Raw genomic sequence first — 19,754 nt, forward strand, 5'->3', positions numbered from 1 at the left:
ATGTCCTCTGCTGTGAGGACAGGCTGAGAGAGTTGGGGTTGTTCAGCCTGGAGAAGAGAAGGCTCCGGGGAGACCTCAGAGTCCCTTCCAGTCCCTAAAGGGGCTCCAGGAAAGCTGCGGAGGGACTCTTGATCAGGGAGGGGAGCCATAGGATGAAAGGGAATGGTTTTAAACTGGAAGAGGGGAGATTGAGATATCGGGAAGAACTTCTTTGCTGTGAGGGTGGTGAGAGCCTGGCCCAGGTTGCCCAGAGAAGCTGTGGCTGCCCCATCCCTGGAAGGGTTCAAGGCCAGGTTGGAGGGGGCTTGGAGCAAACTGGTCTGGTGGGAGGTGTCCCTGCCCATGGCAGGGGAGTTGGAACTGGATGATCTTTTAAGGTCCCTTCCAACCCAAACCATTCTATGATTCTATGATGAAGCTTTTAGCACATACATATTTTTAAGATCTGCCAAAGAACTATCAAGCATTCCCCTGAGCTCATCCGTCAGAGAGTTCCGTTCTTCATCCCACCTTCTCTGCAGCCAGTTTAGAAGGGTCCAAGCTCTGCCAGAATTAGCTGTGGGCCTCAGCAGGAGCGAGAGAGGTCCCAGTTGCTGTGGGACCCCTCCAACTCCACAACGCCTGTTCCTGTGCAGGGTGTCACCGTGTGGAGGTCCAGACGCTCTACGGGAACCAAAGCCTCACTGCCAATTACACCTCATTTTAGTCATAACACCCAGAAAAAGTTTTAAGGGAATATGTCTTGGTTTGGTGAGGTTTACCTTCCAGGGACAGTGTGCAGCTTTCCTCTTGGTTACTTCAGTCACTACCTCCTCTTGCCCGGCAACACCATCTCCCCTGGCCCGACAGCGATCGTTCAGGTTGCTGAAAAGAGTCCAGCGAAGGGCAACGAGGATGATTCAAGGATTGGAGCATCTCCCTTATGAAGAAAGGCTGAGAGAGCTGGGACTCTTTAGCCTGGAGAAGAGAAGGCTGAGGGGAGACCTTATCAATGCTTATAAGTATCTAAAGGGTGGGTTGAAGGAGGAGGGAGCCAGACTCTTTTCAGTGGTTGCCAGTGACAGGACGAGGGGCAACGGGCACAAGTTGGAACATAGGAGGTTCCACTCAAATATGAGAAAAAACTTCTTTACAGTGAGGGTGACAGAGCACTGGAAGAGGCTGCCCAGGGAGGTTGTGGAGTCCCCTTCTTTGGAGATTTTCAAGACCTGCCTGGATGCAGTCCTGAGTAACATGCTCTAACAATGCTCTGGGAAATCCTGCTTCAGCAGGGGAGTTGGACTAGATGATCTTTATGGTCTCTTCCAACTCTAAAAATTCAGTGAAATTCAGGTCCTGACCCAAGCCAACAAGGCAGCAGGTCCCCTGGCAACAGTCTCCTCTTCGCTGGGGGCTTTGGTGAAATCCTGTGGTGCCAGCCTTGCCTTGCAGCTTCTCACCCCACTCCCTCGTGCCTTTTCCCTCCTCACCCTACTTCTGCTGTTTTTTGACCTCACTTCTGTCGTCCCTTCCACACACAAAGATTTCACTAGGCCAGGCCGTCTTTTTGCAAGAAAGATGGACGGACCAGAAACAAAACACCAAGTACAAAGCAAGACCCCAAAGCACCTGGCAGAGCCGAGTTTGTCAGGTCTCAGGGCAGCTGGCAGGACTGGAAGGAAACAGCTTCTGTCTCTGATGTTGGCTCTTCCTGGGGCTTTTCTTTCCCATCCCCGTGTGTTTGCTTTGTCGTTGATGAAAAAAGCTTGAATTTTAGCCGCAAGAACAGGAACAGCAACTCCAACCTATCACAACTAACTTTGTTTCTTTTCTCCCCCAAAGAACATCCAACCTACTTATTTAAAGGCATTTTAAGAGACTTTCAAGATAAATGGGAGTTTATAAGAATTCTCTGCTGCGAAAGAGAAAAAATCATATTAAAGCGAAAGCAGAACTTTGTATTTACCACGTCTAGTGCTTTAACTAACTAACCTTCTTTCCCCTACCCATTTTTTTTAACACAAGTTTACCAAAAAAAGGATTGTAGCGATGGCTGCTGCTTTGGGATGAACCAGGCTGAAACCTGCATTCAGCCCCCTGAAACGTTTTAACTGTTCAGCGGAAATATTCCCACGGGACCAAGTTAACTCCTTGGATTCGGGCTCCATGTTTTCTGTCAGAACGAGCACAACAGACAAGCCAAAATCATAGAAGCATAAAATGGTTTAGGCCACATAGCTCTTCATTCGGTGAAGATGACAAGTTCAATATTAGCCAACCGAAGTTTTGAGAACCAGTTACTACCTGCCAGCAATTAAAAAGTTTGAAGATAATAAGATATACTTAACCAAATACCGTATCAAATGACAACGCCATACACCCACGTTACCATGGAAGTACCTACGTGCAAGTGTGGAAATAAACATTTAAGAACAATTAAACCTTAGTCAGATGCCTAGAAATAAAGAAATGTGATTTGCTTTGCTGTTCAGCGGCATCCGACCAAAAGTTAGGGAGCCTGATGCCAACCTTCTGGGCTTCTCCATGACCTTTGATGGCCTTGGGTTGTTCCTTCCTGCTTGGCGACAGATACGTACACATGGACCTCTCTAAATACCCCTTTACTCTGCGCTCGTGAGACCCCACCTGGAATACTGTGTCCAGCTTTGGAGTCCTCAACACAAGAAGGACATGGACCTGTTGGAATGGGTCCAGCGAAGGGCCACGAAGATAATCAGAGGGATGGAGCACCTCCCCTATGAAGACAGGCTGAGAGAGCTGGGGTTGTTCAGCCTGGAGAAGAGAAGGCTCCGGGGAGACCTCATAGCAGCCTTCCAATATCTGAAGGGAGCCTACAGGAGAGCCGGAGAGGGACTCTTTGTCAGGAGATGCAGTGACAGGACAAGGGGCAATGGTTTTAAATTGGAAGAGGGGAGATTTAGATTAGATATCAGGAGGAAATTCTTTACTGTGAGGGTGGTGAGAGCCTGGCCCAGGTTGCCCAGAGAAGCTGTGGATGCCCCATCCCTGGAAGTGTTGAAGGCCAGGCTGGATGGGGCTTTGAGCAACCTGCTCTAGTGGAGGTGTCCCTGCCCATGGCAGGGGGGTTGGAACTCGATGATCTTTAAGGTCCCTTCCAACTCTGACCATTCTATGATTCTATAATAAATACATTTGTGTTTGTGTGTGCGTATTAAATACAAACATCCATTTTCCCTGAAAGGATTTTATGAGAGCTAGTTAATGCCTGCAAATTGTAAAGAAACTGAAAGGTGCTCTGAGTACGGACTGTATCACTCTCAGTGCCCCCAACAGTCGCTTCCATGGGGTCAAGTGAGGGAGGTGTGAAAATGGGAAAACTCCCCACTTGGTGTAAAATAAGGCACCCGCACCCACCCCCTCGCCCCCCGTTTGCCCACTGCTTGCATTTGGCTCCAAGTGGGTAAAGCAAAGCGGTGAGAAGGACATCAACCCAGCTCACAGCCCGACCATTTCACAGAATCACAGAATATTTTTGGTTGGATGGGACCTTTGAGATCATCGAGTCCAACCGAAAAAAAAAAACAAACCTAAAAAAAACCACAAAACACCAAAACCAGAACCCCCCCCCCCCCCAAAATCCCAGAACACGAAACACCAAAACCAAACCAAAACAAACGCCCACAACCATACACCACACCACCCACAAACAGACGCAAACCAACAACCTCGGACACTAGAGCATGCCCTGAAGTGCCACGTCTACACGTTTCTTAAATACCTCCAGGGATGGGGACTCCACCACCTCCCTGGGCAGGCTGTTCCAGTGCCTGACCACCCTCTCAGGAAAGTCATTCTTCCTAATATCTAATCTAAACCTCCCCTGCCCCAACTTCAGACCATTTCCTCTGCTCCTGCCATGATTCCCTTGGGAGAAGAGGCCAACACCCACCTCTCTACAACCTCCTTTCAGGTAGCTGTAGAGGGCAATGAGGTCCCCCCTCAGCCTCCTCTTCTCCAAACTAAACATGCCCAGACTCATGCCCGACTCATTTGGAGTCAGCTTGCCCTGCTGCATAAGGCTGCATGATCTGGTGGTCCGTAGGCAGAAGTGCTCCCTGCTTGGCTACAGGGTGATAACACCCAGCAGAAGGTGTATCGAGCCATGGGAGCAACACAACCTTGTCTGAACGGTTTTTAAAAGGATTGCAAGCAAAACCTCAACACCTCTATAAAGAGACTTCCAGCTGGGCTGGCACTATCCATACATTTTGTGCTGTCCTGCCTTGCATATTTGGCTTACAGGTATTTGGGCTTGTTGTGGACCCAGGAAAGCATCAAAGTGAGAGACTGTAGAAGAGAGCCACCCCATCCTGTGCCTGGGAGGGACTTCCAGAAACCACCCTGCACATCCCGGTCCTGTGAGGCAGGATGAGCCACACGTGTGTCCTCCTTGACACAGGTTCGTATACCCTGTTCTTAAGGATGTCCAGGGGCAGACACTGGGCTTCCCAGGTGATCTGGTCCAGGGTTTCACCAAACTGCACCATTAAGGAATCCTTCCTAATGCCTCACACCATCTTTTTATCTCGGGGTTAGGCGGGGAGGAAGAAGAGCAAACAGTCTACCCACCCTCCATTAGTAGATACATTCATCATCAGCGTCTTCTTGATTGACCTTGTCTACTAAGGCATACTAAGAGCTAATAATAATAATAGTAATTAGCGCTTATATAGCACTTAATCCTCAAAGCACTTTACAAACATTAGCGATTTAACTAAAAGGCAGGTTATATATGTGTCTGTACATATAAATAAATAAATAAATAAAGATCTGGGAAGTCTGCCACGTTCATTCTTGCATAAGTAAGGTCTTGCAAACTGCCTGCACAACACAAATCTTACTGCTTTCAGTACCACGTCACGCCAGCTCGGTTCACAGCCTGCAGTTTAGCTTATGAGCGTCTACTCTGCCATCCATGTAGACCCGCAGAGTAGGGAAATTTCTTTAGGCCAGCCCCGAGATGGTATTAATTAAGCAGTCTGACTTAATTTAATATTCAATAGGCTTGTTTTCCAACACAAGGAGTTGCTAACGACTGTAAATACTTGCATTGTCGTTGCTAGCCGCTTTAAATAATTGCTAGATACCAATCAAACTGACAGAAAAAGAAACAAGGTCAGGGAAACAGCAGCATTTTCAGTTTTCCATCAACTTACACAAACCCCTATGCACTGATTTCTTTCCCTTTCAACCCAACTCCCACACAATCTTATGGACAAGCTCATTTTGGGAATGGTTTCTCCTTAAACAGAGCTACCTCACATGACAAGCTAGGGGCTACTTTTGTCACATCTTTGCAAACTGTGGCGGTGGGCCCAGAGTGCTGTCCCAAAGGGGAGGTCAAACCCTGCACAAAGGTCTCGAGCTGCATGGGCTGACACAGGGATGGGGAAGCTGGGATCAGCTTGAAGGGCAGACCACAGGAAACACCACATTCTGTATCTCCGCATCTTTACTGATCCGTGTCCCTACACTTCAAGACAGTTACAGGCTGTCCCAGAGACACGAAGCCCAGTGGCAGGGGGCAATGCTCTCCTTGCTGGCAGTTTTGGCTGCCCCCACCCATCTCACGGATGGCCTGAGCCACCTGAGAAGGAGTTGGCAACAGCCTTTTGTACTTGCCCCCACCTTTTTCCTTCACCTCCTCCTCTTTTGTATCTTCTAACGTTGTGACTAAGCTCGAGATTCAGATCCATTCCAGACTAAGTAGCCTGTGGCAGCAGACTCAGGTGATGAGACTCCACCAAGATAAAAAACTCCGGCAAAATAAAGAATGAAAATGTATGAAATGCAAACGAAAGGCCACCTTGCTGACCTGTGGGCAAGGAGGTTCTGATACAGTGGCATAAAATTCCTGCTTCACGTGCCTCCTTTATTAAAACAAAAAGAAAAATTCTCGGTAAAAATCAAATGGAAAATGTTGTTCCCCTTGTTCTTTGTGTACGTGAAATGTGACTGGGCTCCAAATGTTGGCTGTGAAGTCCTTTCCCAGTCTCAGCTTTTCCCTTCCACTGGCACATGTACACACACGTACGTGCAGCAGACACAAGGTGCCACACGTGTCAAAGCAAGAAGATTTAAACCTCTCTGAGAACAAAAGCAAAGGCCTCTACCTCTTCTGATGGCCTCGACAGATCCTCTTGTGGAGTGGCATGTGCCAGGTCCAGTTTTCCTACAGAAAGGCTTCAGGGTCAGTGCAACATCTGCTTCAACACGCTGGATCCCCTCCTCAGACCAGTTCTTAACTGTGAATTCTCTTTAAAGCTGTAAAAAAAACCACCCACGTGTGAGAAACGTGACAGGCAAAAGCTCAACACGTACCTATTTTCAAGTGAACTATGGCTCCTCCCGCAACAGGGTAAGCATTAGACACGGTTACACCGCTGCAAATCCATACTGTCACCCCCAGGTTCATATCATGACACCTGAGAGTAGTAACAGGACCTGTTAAATTGCAAGGGGGAACAAGAACCTGCTTCCAATTGCACAGGTCTAACACCCACAGAAGGCAAGGGGAATTGTACAAGGCAGCTGAGAATTTAACGCTTTATATTTTAATTTATTCTCTTTTAAGAAAGGAATCAGACTTGAATATGAGCCTGAGACGTGCTTGCCGAACACCTTAAATATTCTTACCACCAAAACAAAAGCAGCACTTGTGTCATTTTTTATTTTACTCTATTTATCTTTCCCAGTTGCAGTGGAGTCCCTCCCACTCTGGATACAGCTGGACAATCTCTGCCAGAGGACATCCCTGGGGCTCAGAAAAACACTTCTAAAGAGGATTTTTTTTTTTTTTTTTGCATTTGGAATGCAGTAGATTATATCAAATGTCAGTAATTTTCAGAACGTTTCCCAAGGGACCGTAGTCCTATAAATTCTCCACACATATGCTGCCCTGTGCTGGCCACAGACCCGCCAGGGTTGCGGCAGGAGTCAGGATGAAGGTTGGTGGGGAAGGGCACTTGCTGTAAATGGGACCAGCAGCTCCCAGTGCCCCTCAGGACTACGCATAAGAGAAGGTAAGCTGTATTTAAATCCACGAATCCCATAAGACACCAACTCTATCATTTCTGTGAATGCTTAATTTAAAGGACTTTTATAGCTGCTGAAATTACTAATTGAGAGGCTGACAGATCTTTCCAAAAACAACGAGAAAAACTATTGGCTTGGTGTTCACATATTATAATTTTGGTATCTGCACGTTTCCTCAGAATTCACACACTCAACAGACACCCAGAAAGAAATAATTTTGTTCACAAACAAGTATGTTTCACAAATGGTGCACCAACATTCGAAAACTAAATCCACCTACATGTACTCAGAGTTATTATGGTGTATGCACATATTTGAAAACATCTGTGTATAAGTTCAAGTGTATTACACAAAACCCTAGAGTAGTCATCTGCTATGTCCCCAGGGTCTTCAGACACGTTGTTTGCTATCCGGAGAGCCCACGAAATGAAAGTTGCAGATCCACAGGCCCCACTAAGCAGCATTTCCAACCTCTGAAGTGCCTCCGTGAAGCTAAGGCAGATGTGGGACTTCAGCAGAAGGAGCAGAGCTGGAAATGGAAGCCCTCAGAGCCCACCTTTAAAGTTTTATTTGGAACCTGTTGGAGCGGGGCCAGAGGAGGCCACAGAGATGCTCTGAGGGCTGGAGCCCCTCTGCTGCGAGGACAGGCTGAGAGAGTTGGGGGGGTTCAGCCTGGAGAAGAGAAGGCTCCAGGGAGACCTTAGAGCCCCTTCCAGTCCCTAAAGGGGCTCCAGGAAAGCTGCGGAGGGACTCTTGATCAGGGAGGGGAGCCATAGGATGAAAGGGAATGGTTTTAAACTGAAAGAGGGGAGATTGAGGTGAGATCTGGGGAAGAACTTCTTTGCTGTGAGGGTGGTGAGAGCCTGGCCCAGGTTGCCCAGAGAAGCTGTGGCTGCCCCATCCCTGGAGGGGTTCAAGGCCAGGTTGGAGGGGGCTTGGAGCAACCTGGTCTTGTGGGAGGTGTCCCTGCCCATGGCAGGGGGGTGGAACTGGATGATCTTTAAGGTCCCTTCCAACCCAAACCATTCTGTGAGTCTATGATTTTATCTTGTTTTTCCTTCAATGGGAGAGCATGCTCTCATTTTTTTTTTTTTTGGGTGCTTAGAGTCACCACGGCCTCCTTCCACCTGGAAACGAGGTGAAGAAGCAGCTGACAAACAAGAAAAGGAGAAGCCGAAGTATTTGAAGACGCTGCACTGATATTCCAACACCATATTCCTTACTTCTGCGATTCGCCCTGCTGGAGGGGTGGCCGAGCCCCGGCAGGGAGCCGGCGGGAGCCCTCCCCGGCCCCGGGGCAGTGCAGGAGCAGGAACGGGCACAGACTCCATCCCCACGTCCAAACCCCGTGAGAGGACACAATAGAGGGAGTTGCTTCTGCAGCCATGCGAGGCCTTCGCCTCACGAGGAAGAGGACTCCCTGTCGCCCTAAACTTCTGGCTTCGCGTGTTCCCACAAGCCAGAGAAACACCCCACCTGCCCCCGGCAGGAGAGACGATGAGTTCGAAGAGAAATACTCACCCTGCCCACAGGCCTTCAAACGCTCACAGGCTCCTCGGCTCTGCCCACACCTAATCCTCCCTTTCTGTGATTGCCTTGAAATGGGGCATTAACTAATTTTCTTTCCACCTGTCACAACCCCCGGGAAATCCCAGGCTGGATCCACCCCACCCAGCCAGCCCTGGCATGAAGAGGTTGTGGATATTCAGCCGCTGCATCCGAAGCCACCTCGATAAAACAGGTACTTGAAAACAGAATTTAGCAATGCGCGCACGGGAGAGCTTCTCCCCAAAGACGCAAGTTGCCTCTTTACCATGTGAACAACTACTCCACCAAAGCGATGTGCTATTTATGTATAAAAATGAAAGGCAATTAAAAAAAAAAAAAAAAAAAAAAGCCCATTTTCTGTTGCTCAGCAAGCAATAGCGTGCCTACAAAACCCAACTCTTTGGAGTAAGGGTCTTTACACACCAGTCTAACATTCCTTTGACTCCGACAAAGTGGAATAAAATCTATTTCAAATATATTATTTGATGAAAGCAGATGTCAGCAGATACTGCCTATGTAATTGATATTTGATTTATTCAAGATTTATGCATGCTGTGCCTTAGATTTATTAATGATAATCCCCTGCTCTTGTGTTTAATATAGTGGAACCAAAACATAATTTGCTGGGATCAGTCAGAAATGCATCAAAGTGATTAACTCTACATGCAAACCATTATCCAGTGACATCCCTACTGTGCATAGTGCAAAAGGAGGCAATAATACAGTAATTGGCTTCACTTAAGCAAGTCAGATATTTGCTGTGATTGCTGGTAAAATTTGGTCCCTTTAATCTCAACGGCACTACTTCCTCACATCCCTCATCCTCCCTTGATGCATCCCTGTTCTCAAAAGAGTCAGAAACTTAAAAAAAATAAATTAAAAAAACGACACAAGTGAAATCCTTCCAACAACCTGGCGATTTTACATGAGGAATTTATCAGAATCACAGTCAGCAAAGCAACAAAATGCAGCTCTGCTCCTGAAAACAGCCGAGAGGGTCCTTCTCCCCTCGAGGAACGCAGCATTTGCAGGTTGGTTGCAGCATCCACCTCACTGTGAGGAAGCAAGTGGACTCTGTAACCAGCAAGATGGACTTTGGGCACCCAAGAAAGAGATTTAAATCTCTCCCCGTGGCCCCCAGCACCCCGTATCAAGAGGGGAAGCCCACCCCAAGGAAATGCAGGTAGAGAGCAGAACAGCAAGAATAGCTGGAAGAGAGTTCAAAAGAGGGATTAAATTCGATGGGGAGGAGAGAGCGTGACTCTATGAGTAGTCACTGAGGGTGGAAGGGCATCTCCTCCTCCTCCTCACCACTGGGTGCTCATCCTTCATCTGGGGAAGGAGCAGGGGTCCCTTAGTTCTTGCGGCTGGGGACAGAGCCTCAAACAACAAGGCAGAGAGCAAAAAAGGCACAAAAAGCCCGAGCCCGCAAGGGCAGGAGAAGGAAAGCTGTTATTAAAAAAAGCAGCCTGTCTCCTGTGAATTTTCTTCCTGGAGTCATGACAGCCAAAGACTCCATTTAGTCTAATTAATTTGTTCCACTCTTGAACAATACAATTCCGGTACACGTCTTGCAAGTTGTTACATTTCCAGGCAGATTCATTGCCACCGCAAGAGCAGCCATGTGTTTCCGTGTTGAGGAACTCAATCTTTAGGCCCCTGGGCCAGCACAGTGACTCTGCTCCTGACGACCTGCTGATCTATAGGACAGGACGGATCCCTCCCGCAAAACCCAGAAACCACCTTTCCCCCTGAGTCACTGAGAAACAACCACCACCTGAGAGGAGCTCATGGACATAAATCTGATTATCCTGAGAGCTGATCCTGGGAGCAGGTCAAATAAACAGATATTGAGGGAAGTTCAAATTTTTACGTGTGCTCTTCCACCCTTCACAGAATTACACAGAATCGCAGAACGATACGGGGTTGGAAGGGGCCTTCAGAGATCATCCAGAGTCACCCAGAGCAGGTTGCACAGGAACATGGGGTTTGAATGTCTCGAGAGAAGGAGACTCCACCATCTCTCTGGGCAGCCTGTCCCAGGGCTCTGACACCCTCAAGGCAGAGAAGTTTTTCCTCATGTTCAGACAGAACTTCCCGTGTTCCAGCTTGTACCTGTTGCCCCTTGTCCTGTCACCGGGCACCACTGGGAAGAGTCTGGCCCCATCCTCCTGACACCCACCCTTTAGCTATTGCTCAGCATTGATGAGGTTCCCTCTCAGTCTTCTTTTCTCCAGGCTGAACAGCCCCAGGTCTCTCAGCCTTTCCTCAGCAGAGAGATGCTCCAGTCCCTTGATCATCTTCGTATCTTACCAGCACAAAGAAACTCTGCAAGAGCCCAACCAGCTTTACAGCTTGGAGCTTCTCCTCATCTGCGCTCGGATTTTTGATGGCTGCAGTGATCTTCAGAGGCTGGGGTCAATTCAAGCTTGGGTTGAACAGAATGGCCAGAGCAAGAAATGCAGCCCTGTAGATTCCAAGAGATGCAGTTTTTGCAAAAGACCTCTGACATGATAAAACCCAAGCAAACAAAAAAATAACCCCTGCTTATCTCTGTAGCCACTACTCCTGCAGCTGTGCTGGGGGCAGCACTGCCCTGACAAACAGTCGATGTTGGGGTCCTCTGGCAGTCATTCTCTTTGCCCAGAGAAGCTGTGGCTGCCCCATCCCTGGAGGGGTTCAAGGCCAGGTTGGATGGGGCTTTGAGCAACCTGGTCTGGTGGGAGGTGTCCCTGCCCAGGGCAGGGGGGCTGGAAATGGATGATCTTCAAGGTCCCTTCCAACATGAACCATTCTATGATTCTATGATTCTAATCAGAAGATAGTTGTTTCAAGAGGAAACCACAACCAAGGAGAAGTTTTTAAATGGGACGTTTAAATTCTCCACCATTATCACTTATCGAAAGAACGTGTGATTAACAGGACTTTCTCTTTCCTTCCACCTGAAATGATAAAACGTAACACACACACACACACACACACAAAAGTCTCCCCTCGTTTCTCCCAGATGTGAGGGTGATGTGCTGTGATACAGACCTCCCTCAGTAAGAAAAGTTTTATTTGTGCCAACGTCCTGTGTTAGAGGGAAGAACACGATGCATGCAAACCAAAACAAATTCGAGAGAAAATAAAGAGCTGCAGTGGAGAGAACTGGGCACTGGGCCTGCCTTGCCTCAAAGAAGCTCTGTGACGTGCCAGCTAGAAGAGAAGGATCTCCTGCACGGCTTGTTAGAGCAGACGCTGAGAGGAGGGACACGCGAGAGCTGCGCAAGAAAGGGGAAATGCTCTTCTCTTACTCTCTCATCTCATCGCCTTCCGAGAAGAGGACAGAGCCAGGAGGCACCAAAATCAAGCAAGCCCCAGACAGGAGGAAAAGAAGTGGTAAGAGATGGGCTACTTTATTCACAAAGGAAATAATTTCTAGATTTGGAATCATTACTCTTGGTGGGGATTTTTTGAACCCTCCTACTGAAACAAGCTATCGTCCCTCCATGAGTCCTCTTCTCACGGGTTGTGTAATTTTCCCACTATAGAGCTGATGCTCTAACCAACTTCAGCAAGTCTTTCTCTTTTCTACCTGGTTATTTAAAGAAAAATAAAAGTTACCCTGCATTTCAAAATGACACAGCTGACAAGCTGAGAAGATGACATCAATCCTGTCTGGTAGGAAAAGTCTACAATTCCCTAGTGAATTTATCTTTGAACAAAATGAAGAAAAACTGATAGCTTCAATTATGAAGGGGACTCATATCACATGCAATTTAAAAAAAAAAAAAATCTTCATTAATATACTTTTTCCAGATTGAGAATAATCACAGCCATCTGGAGATCAAATTATAAAATGGAGACTTATGCAGTAAGAAGGAATCTTGTCACTCAAACCTTGTACAACTTTGTCCTTTAAAAAGATTGCTAACATGGATTTTATAATGCTCTGTTTCATCCTTCTTCTGGGGTGCTTTATCCTTAATTAAAATTGTTCCAGAACACTCGTGGTGTGCCCGTGGAACACCCGAGACAGCAGTAGTTCCCAATCATGTCATTTCAGCCCTGTCACACTCTGCCAAGATCCTAAAGGAAGCAAGCGAGAGAATTACCAGGAGCAGCACAAGACACAATAGAGGAAATGAACGGAGTACTGGGAGGGAAGGAAATACCAACACCCAAACAAGCCGTTCGCCCACTCTTCCCCATGGATTCAGACAAGTGCCAGAGACAGCTCCTGCCCTCCAAACCCAACAAGCTCCGGATGGGGCTCCCCTCCCCCAGAAGGCTCGATCCAGAGAAGAAATCTCGCAGAGCAGCTGTAGATCCTGCCAGGACAGAGGCTTCTGGACACACAGAAACATCCTCCAACTCTGACCGGCCTTCCCCTCCCTAAAGCTGTTTGATTGCAGCCTCTCTTCACCTCTACTTTTTGCCTTCCCTTCTTCTGCCCTCTCCACTATTTATTTTTCCCTTGTAGATGAACTGACCTCCTTTTCACAAAATCTAGCTCGTCCCCCTCCCTGACAACACTGGGGATTAATATGATATTTGAGAGCCACATGCTGTTCCACGGGGGCATCTTCTCCCCACCCTGACTGTGCTCTCTTTTCTGTTCCCACTGGAAGCTCTCTGAGACAAGAGCCACCTGTGGCTCCACGGTCATGTAGCGATGGACCTTCGTGTTGGCCTCGAAGGCCCTACAGCAATAATTGCAATTCATGACAACTCCCACTTCCAAAGCTCAATGAAATAACCCTCTACATTTTAATAACGCTGATTAAGCACCTTTAGAACACAAAACCAGAAACCTTCCAACCATTTTGTGCTTAACCTCACCCAAAACGATCAGTGCTTTAAGCTTCACCATCCTTGGCTGGACTGTGAGGAAGTATTACTAACAAGAAGTCATGCCGTGTACTCTGTAGACACCCAAGGACTGCCCTCACCCAAATTTTAACAAAGGGCTTTGTCCGAGGAAAGAGGGAGAGCAACCCTCCCGTCCCCCGTAACCTCAGCTGGTGACAAGTGGAGCAGAGAAAGGCTCGTTAGGAGGTTGGAGAGTCCCTCATGCCAGTAGCAGTGCTCCTCAAGGCACCCGCTTACACCCTATGACTGCAGATACAGCGCGCACCTTCCCATGGGAGTTGCATCCTCGCTTGTAGAAACAGCCATGTTTCCTGCCCCTTTGATGACACAAAGGTGGGAGGGGTGGCTGACACACCAGAAGGCTGTGCCACCAGACAGCGAGAGCTGGACAGGCTGGAGAGTTGGGCAAAGAGGAACCTGATGAAATTCAACAAGGGCAAGTGTAGGGTCCTTTACCCAGGGAGGAATAACCCCCTGCACCAGGACAGGTTGGGGCTGACCTGCTGGAGAGCAGCTCTGTGGAAAAAGACCTAGGAGTCCAGGTGGACAATAGGATGACCATGAGCCGACAATGTGCCCTTGTGGCCAAGAAGGCCAATGGCGTCCTGGGGTACATCAGGATGAATCTGACCAGCAGGTTGAGGGCGGTCATCCTCGCCCTCTGCTCTGCCCTGGGGAGGCCCCATCTGGAGCACTGTGTCCAGTTCTGGGCTCCCCAGTTCAAGAAGGACAGGCAACTGCTGGAGAGGGTACAGCAAATAGCCACAAAGATGATGAGGGGACTAGAACATCTCCCTGATGAGGAAACGCAGAGGGACTTGGGTCTTTTTAGTCTGGAGAAGAGAAGACTGAGGGGGGATCTCATCAATGCTTATAAATACTTCAAGGGAGGGTGTCAGGAGGATGGGGCCGGTCTTTTTTCAGTGGTGCCCAGTGACAGGACAAGAGGTAACGGGCACAAACTTGAACATAAGAAGTTCCACCTAAACATGAGGAGGAACTTCTTTCCTGTGAGGGTGGCAGAGCCCTGGAACAGGCTGCCCAGGGATGTGGTGGAGTGTCCTTCTCTGGAGACTTTCATAACCCGCCTGGACACGTTCCTGCGCAACCTGCTCTGGGTGGACCTGCTTTGGCAGGGGGTTGGACTAGATGATCTCCAGAGGCCCTTTCCAAGCCTATATCATTCTGCGAATTTGTAATGCACACCCTCAAGGTTAAATACCTGGCACAGCCCCTGCCCTGCCTTAAATTCAGGATTTGAGCTGGTATGAACAGGGGAAGAACATAAGGAACCGTCCGGCTAAGAGAGTTCCTCTCAGCCAATAGCCCCCAACGGCAATCAAATTGGGTTGCAGGAACGGTAATTCCGGACCACACCACCACTCCTGTCTCCAGTAACAGCCATAAGCAGAAATCTTCAAAAGCGTGTGAAGACAGGAAAGCCTACGTGCCCACATCCTATAATATTGCCCCAACCTGCAGCCGAGGCTCAGTACATAAGAAAGAAGTGACTTTTCTGGAGTCACCCAGAGGCGCTGCATCCTTGCAGTGGCAGGAAAAGAGGACGATGGCTTCACAAAATAGTGAAGAGTCATGGCAACAAAAAGAGAGTGGTAAAGGGTAGAAGCTGGATTTTACCTTTTGTTCAGGCAATGAAGTGGAGACCTCCGGGCTCTGCTCATGAAGTTAAGTACGCAGGCTCTCAGGGTGGGTTGTCTTTCCCCTGAAGAAAGACAGTACCGTGAGCCAACCCCTACAAAGTGCCCTGAACTGTCAAGTAAATGAAACAAATTAAGGTTAAACTTAAGAAAAAAGAACAGGGTGCTGACCGAGTCCAAAAGAAAGTACCACATCTAAACTGAAAGGTGAAAAAAAAACCCCAAGTTGCAGAAAGAAGAACCCGTCCCCCAACACACACACAAGAAACCAAGGTTGCCAGTCTCTTGCGTTTCAGAATCATAGAACAGCCACCCAGAAATCATGAGATAAGCTAAGAAAGAGTGATACACTAAAAATAATCTACTTTAAAAGCCTTTTATATGCCTTTGTGGATGTGACACACTCTCATGGCCACATTTTCATGGGCTTTTCCATAGCCATGAGGATAGGAAGTTTTCCTTTCTCTTTAAGGGAAAACTGAGGATTTTCTTTGAACACCTGCCTCCAGGAATTGAGAGATCAAGCGAAATACAAAAGCAAACGCAAAATATCAACTATCAGAAAATACATGGTTAAAAAAGAAGGATAAACTGACAATGAGGATAAAAGAAGGATAAACTGACAGAAGGTCAGTTCATTAGGGAACTTCTGATATAAAAGGTAGAAAGTTTTTCTCAAGAAAAGCAGGAGAATAACAGCTTACATTAAATTATATATTAGTTTGGTGTTTAAAAAGAGATGCCCTTATTTAAGAAGTGCTTAAATTATATAAACGGTTAATCACGCAGCTCTCCTTACATACACAAGCAGCATTAATTCCCTACCACCACTTCTGCTCTATGACTAGTATCGTTACCACTGGGGTAAATATCACCCGGGCAAAAACCCTCTCATTCACTACATACCACAAGAAGCTTGGACAAGCAGAAGAGCTTCCCATCTCTGCAGCTATCTAGAACCTTTTAAAAACTCATTGCAAACCCAAAGCAAGAAATGGGCTGGCAGATGGGCCGTGAAGATGTTCAGAGGGCTGGAGCCCCTCTGCTGTGAGGACAGGATGAGAGAGTTGGGGGGGTTCAGCCTGGAGAAGAGAAGGCTCCGGGGAGACCTTAGAGCCCTTTCCAGTCCCTAAAGGGGGTCCAGGAAAGCTGCGGAGGGACTCTTGATCAGGGAGGGGAGCCATAGAACGAGGGGGAACAGTTTTAAACTGGAAGAGGGGAGATTGAGATGAGATCTCAGGAAGAAATTCTTTGCTGTGAGGGTGGTGAGATCCTGGCCCAGGTTGCCCAGAGAAGCTGTGGCTGCCCCATCCCTGGAGGGGTTCAAGGCCAGGTTGGAGGGGGCTTTGAGCAACCTGGTCTGGTGGGAGGTGTCCCTGCCCAGGGCAGGGGGTAGGACTCGATGATCTTTAAGGTCTCTTCCAACCTGAACCATTCTATGATTCTATGACCCTAGACCTTCTTCCATAAGCAGGCCACTAGCTAAGGGACAGGGGATGTGAGCTACTTGGGGAATAAAAAGGGCCACCTCACACTGCACGGTCTGGTGCTAACGAGCAGGACTAGTCCCTGTAATCAATCCGTATCTGAAGACTGCACCTCTGAATAAGAACATTTTAGGGATATGAGGGTGTTAACGGGATACAACGTTGATGATTTAAGACAGTGACTGTCTCCTTTGAGCTAAGTGTCCCTACCTTGGCAGAGAGATGACAGTATGCTAGAAATATTAAACTAGCAAACTCCCTGGAGATACATAGGTACAAGTAAGAACAGAATTTGAATCCATGTGTTCAGGAAAAGTCATCAAACAGATCCTCCTAAACAGCAGCCAAATATATATCCACATCTACTGCTGTAGGTGTTAATGGAACAGCTCCCAAATATGAACGCTGAAATAACATCCTGATCTCCTGTAACCAGAGCTAAGAGGATTTGCCATTGATATACCAGCTCTGAGCTGGATTTACTTCAAAATTCTCCAAAGCCCCTGCAATGGCATAAAGCACGTTTTTGTGTCGAAGGAATCCAGACGAGCGCTCCACATGGGGCACAGGGTGATACGTAATGAATTCCACATTCTGGTTTCGTCCCCGGAGAAGGCTCCCACAGATGCCACAATGGAACAAGAGGTTTATTGCACAGGACAACGCAAGAGGAAATCTATTTTACAACTTTAAGTGAGCTTCTGTCCACAGAAGATGAGCATAATCTGTTGCTGAAAAGAAAACTAATATAAGCAAAACGGCCTAAATATAAAAGGAACAAAATTTCATTTTTTCTATTTCTTAAAAAACCCCATGTATTTGTTGCATGTGTGCACTCATCCCTACACACACATATATAATGTAGGATGTGCACATAGATATTATGTATAAGCACTCTCCGAACACGAAGGAGCTAAAAACAACATAATCCTGTCTTCTGGAAGTTCTTGGTCCGGAAACAGTAATTAGATCATTCTACATTTGAATGTAGTACAGTTAATCAGAGCTTTCCCAGGGGCATTTTAGAATTAGGAGGAACACTATTAAGGAATACAAATGTTTTATTTCCTAAACTGCCAATAAAAGGACACGATCAACTTTTTTTTTTAAAAAAAAAAAGCAATGGAAATAGGTTCCTTAAAAAAAAAATCCAGACCAATTCACTCCAATGTCATGAACCTAAATAGGATGTCATTGTGCCAGGGAATTAATTGGATTGTAAATAAAAGTGAAACTGATCAGTAAGTTTTTATTGCTTGTGATGAGTGAAATGCAAGGAGCGTACAAAGAGCATAAATGATGAAAGTCGAATTTGTTCTGAAAAATTCTTTCAGTTTGAATAATCTGCAGGGTATTAATGCCACTGGTAAGAATTTTTATTATAAACATATGAGGACAGTGTGAATCAGGAATAATTCTATTGAAATGAATGGGATTGCACCGAGGGAACATTTTTGAGGGCTGTACAATGGAAACTAAGAGAGATCTACATACCCTTTTGGTGAGAGCAGAATCAGGCCCATGGCTTTCTTTGTGTTTTTCCTCCTTGCTCTGTAGCTGCTTCTGTGCTTTTCTAGCAAGCCCTCTTCTCAAGCAGCAGGCCCTCTAGATTTACATCTGGGTGCTCATGTCTTGACTGTGGTGACAACATCCCTTTCAACTAAAACAAACACAGCTACCAACAAAGCCAGCAAACTTGCTGGAATGCAGGACTCACGGAACTGAAGAATGCCAAAGAAATGCAGAATAACACAATCCAAACCCGTTCCAAGAGGTGACCAGGGTGAGACAGGGGCATTCTGAGATGTGAGGAACTGGGGGCAAGGTCTCCTGAGGAAGGCACGTGAAACTCAAGAATCACAAAACAGGAGAGCCAGAGCAAGAAGCTATACCCTCGTTTTGTATTTTGACCATCTGTCAAGAGGATGGGGTCAGGCTCTTCCCAGTGGCGCCCGGTGACAGGACAAGGGGCAACAGGCACAAGCTGGAACACGGGAATTTCTGTCTGAACATGGGGAAAAACTTCTTTCCTGTGAGGGTGGCAGAGCCCTGGAGCAGGCTGCCCAGGGAGGTGGTGGAGTCTCCTTCTCTGGAGACATTCAAACCCTGCCTTGACATGTTTTTGTGCAACCTGCTCTGGGTGACCCTGCTTTGGCAGGGGGTTGGACAAGATGATCTCCAAAGGTCCCTTCCAACCCATCCAATTCTGTGATTCTGTGATCTTGTGTCTCCTTTTTCAAGGAGCAGGAGAGAACAAATGCTCAAGAGGACTACTGGAATAGCCAGCACGACGGAGATCATACCTGATGAATGGAATCACAGAATCACATGGGCTTGGAAGGGACCTCTGGAGATCATCTAGTCCAACCCCCTGCCAAAGCAGGTCCACCCAGAGCAGGTTGCACAGGAACATGTCCAGGTGGGTTTGGAATGTCTCCAGAGAAGGAGACTCCACCACCTCCCCGGGCAGCCTGTTCCAGGGCTCTGCCACCCTCACAGGAAAGAAGTTCCTCCTCATGTTTAGGTGGAACTTCTTATGTTCAAGTTTGTGCCCGTTTCCTCTTGTCCTATCCCTGGGCACCACGTCCTATCCCTGGGCACCACAAAGTGGAAGGCCGAGGATACACACTTCTCCTCAGCCGCCCGTACTAACCATGAGAAGGAAAAAAAACCCAGCCAGCTTCAGATGCTAAAGAACAGAGGGAGAAGCCCTGAGGGATTAGTCTCCTAACTTGGCAATGTTAGTTAGATGATGTAAATACAGACTCTCCTCTCTTCTTGCATCTCCCTGTTATCCAGAGACTGAAAAGGGCTCATGCGACCCGCATGTAGTATTATGAATACCCAAGACAGATCAATTTAAGTTAGCTTGAGTACAGCTGCAGAACAAGACCGTACGATAAAAGTGGGATTGCTATCTGAGATGTGCTGGGGAAAAACACCAGGGAAAGAGAATACCTTCTCATAATAATGGATAACGATAGTACAAAACTATGATTTTATTTAGGCTTGGAACAAGCTCCAAACTTGTAATGAGCAGAGGGTTTGTATCTTGGGATGACCCTCTAAGAGAAGCCACGGCCAGCTAACTTGAAAATGGCGTTGCATAATATACTAAAGCATTTCCAGGACAATAGCAGGGGATCCTTCT

Source organism: Numenius arquata, chromosome 7 (assembly GCF_964106895.1).
Source record: "Numenius arquata chromosome 7, bNumArq3.hap1.1, whole genome shotgun sequence".
Classification (NCBI taxonomy): Eukaryota; Metazoa; Chordata; class Aves; order Charadriiformes; family Scolopacidae; genus Numenius; species Numenius arquata.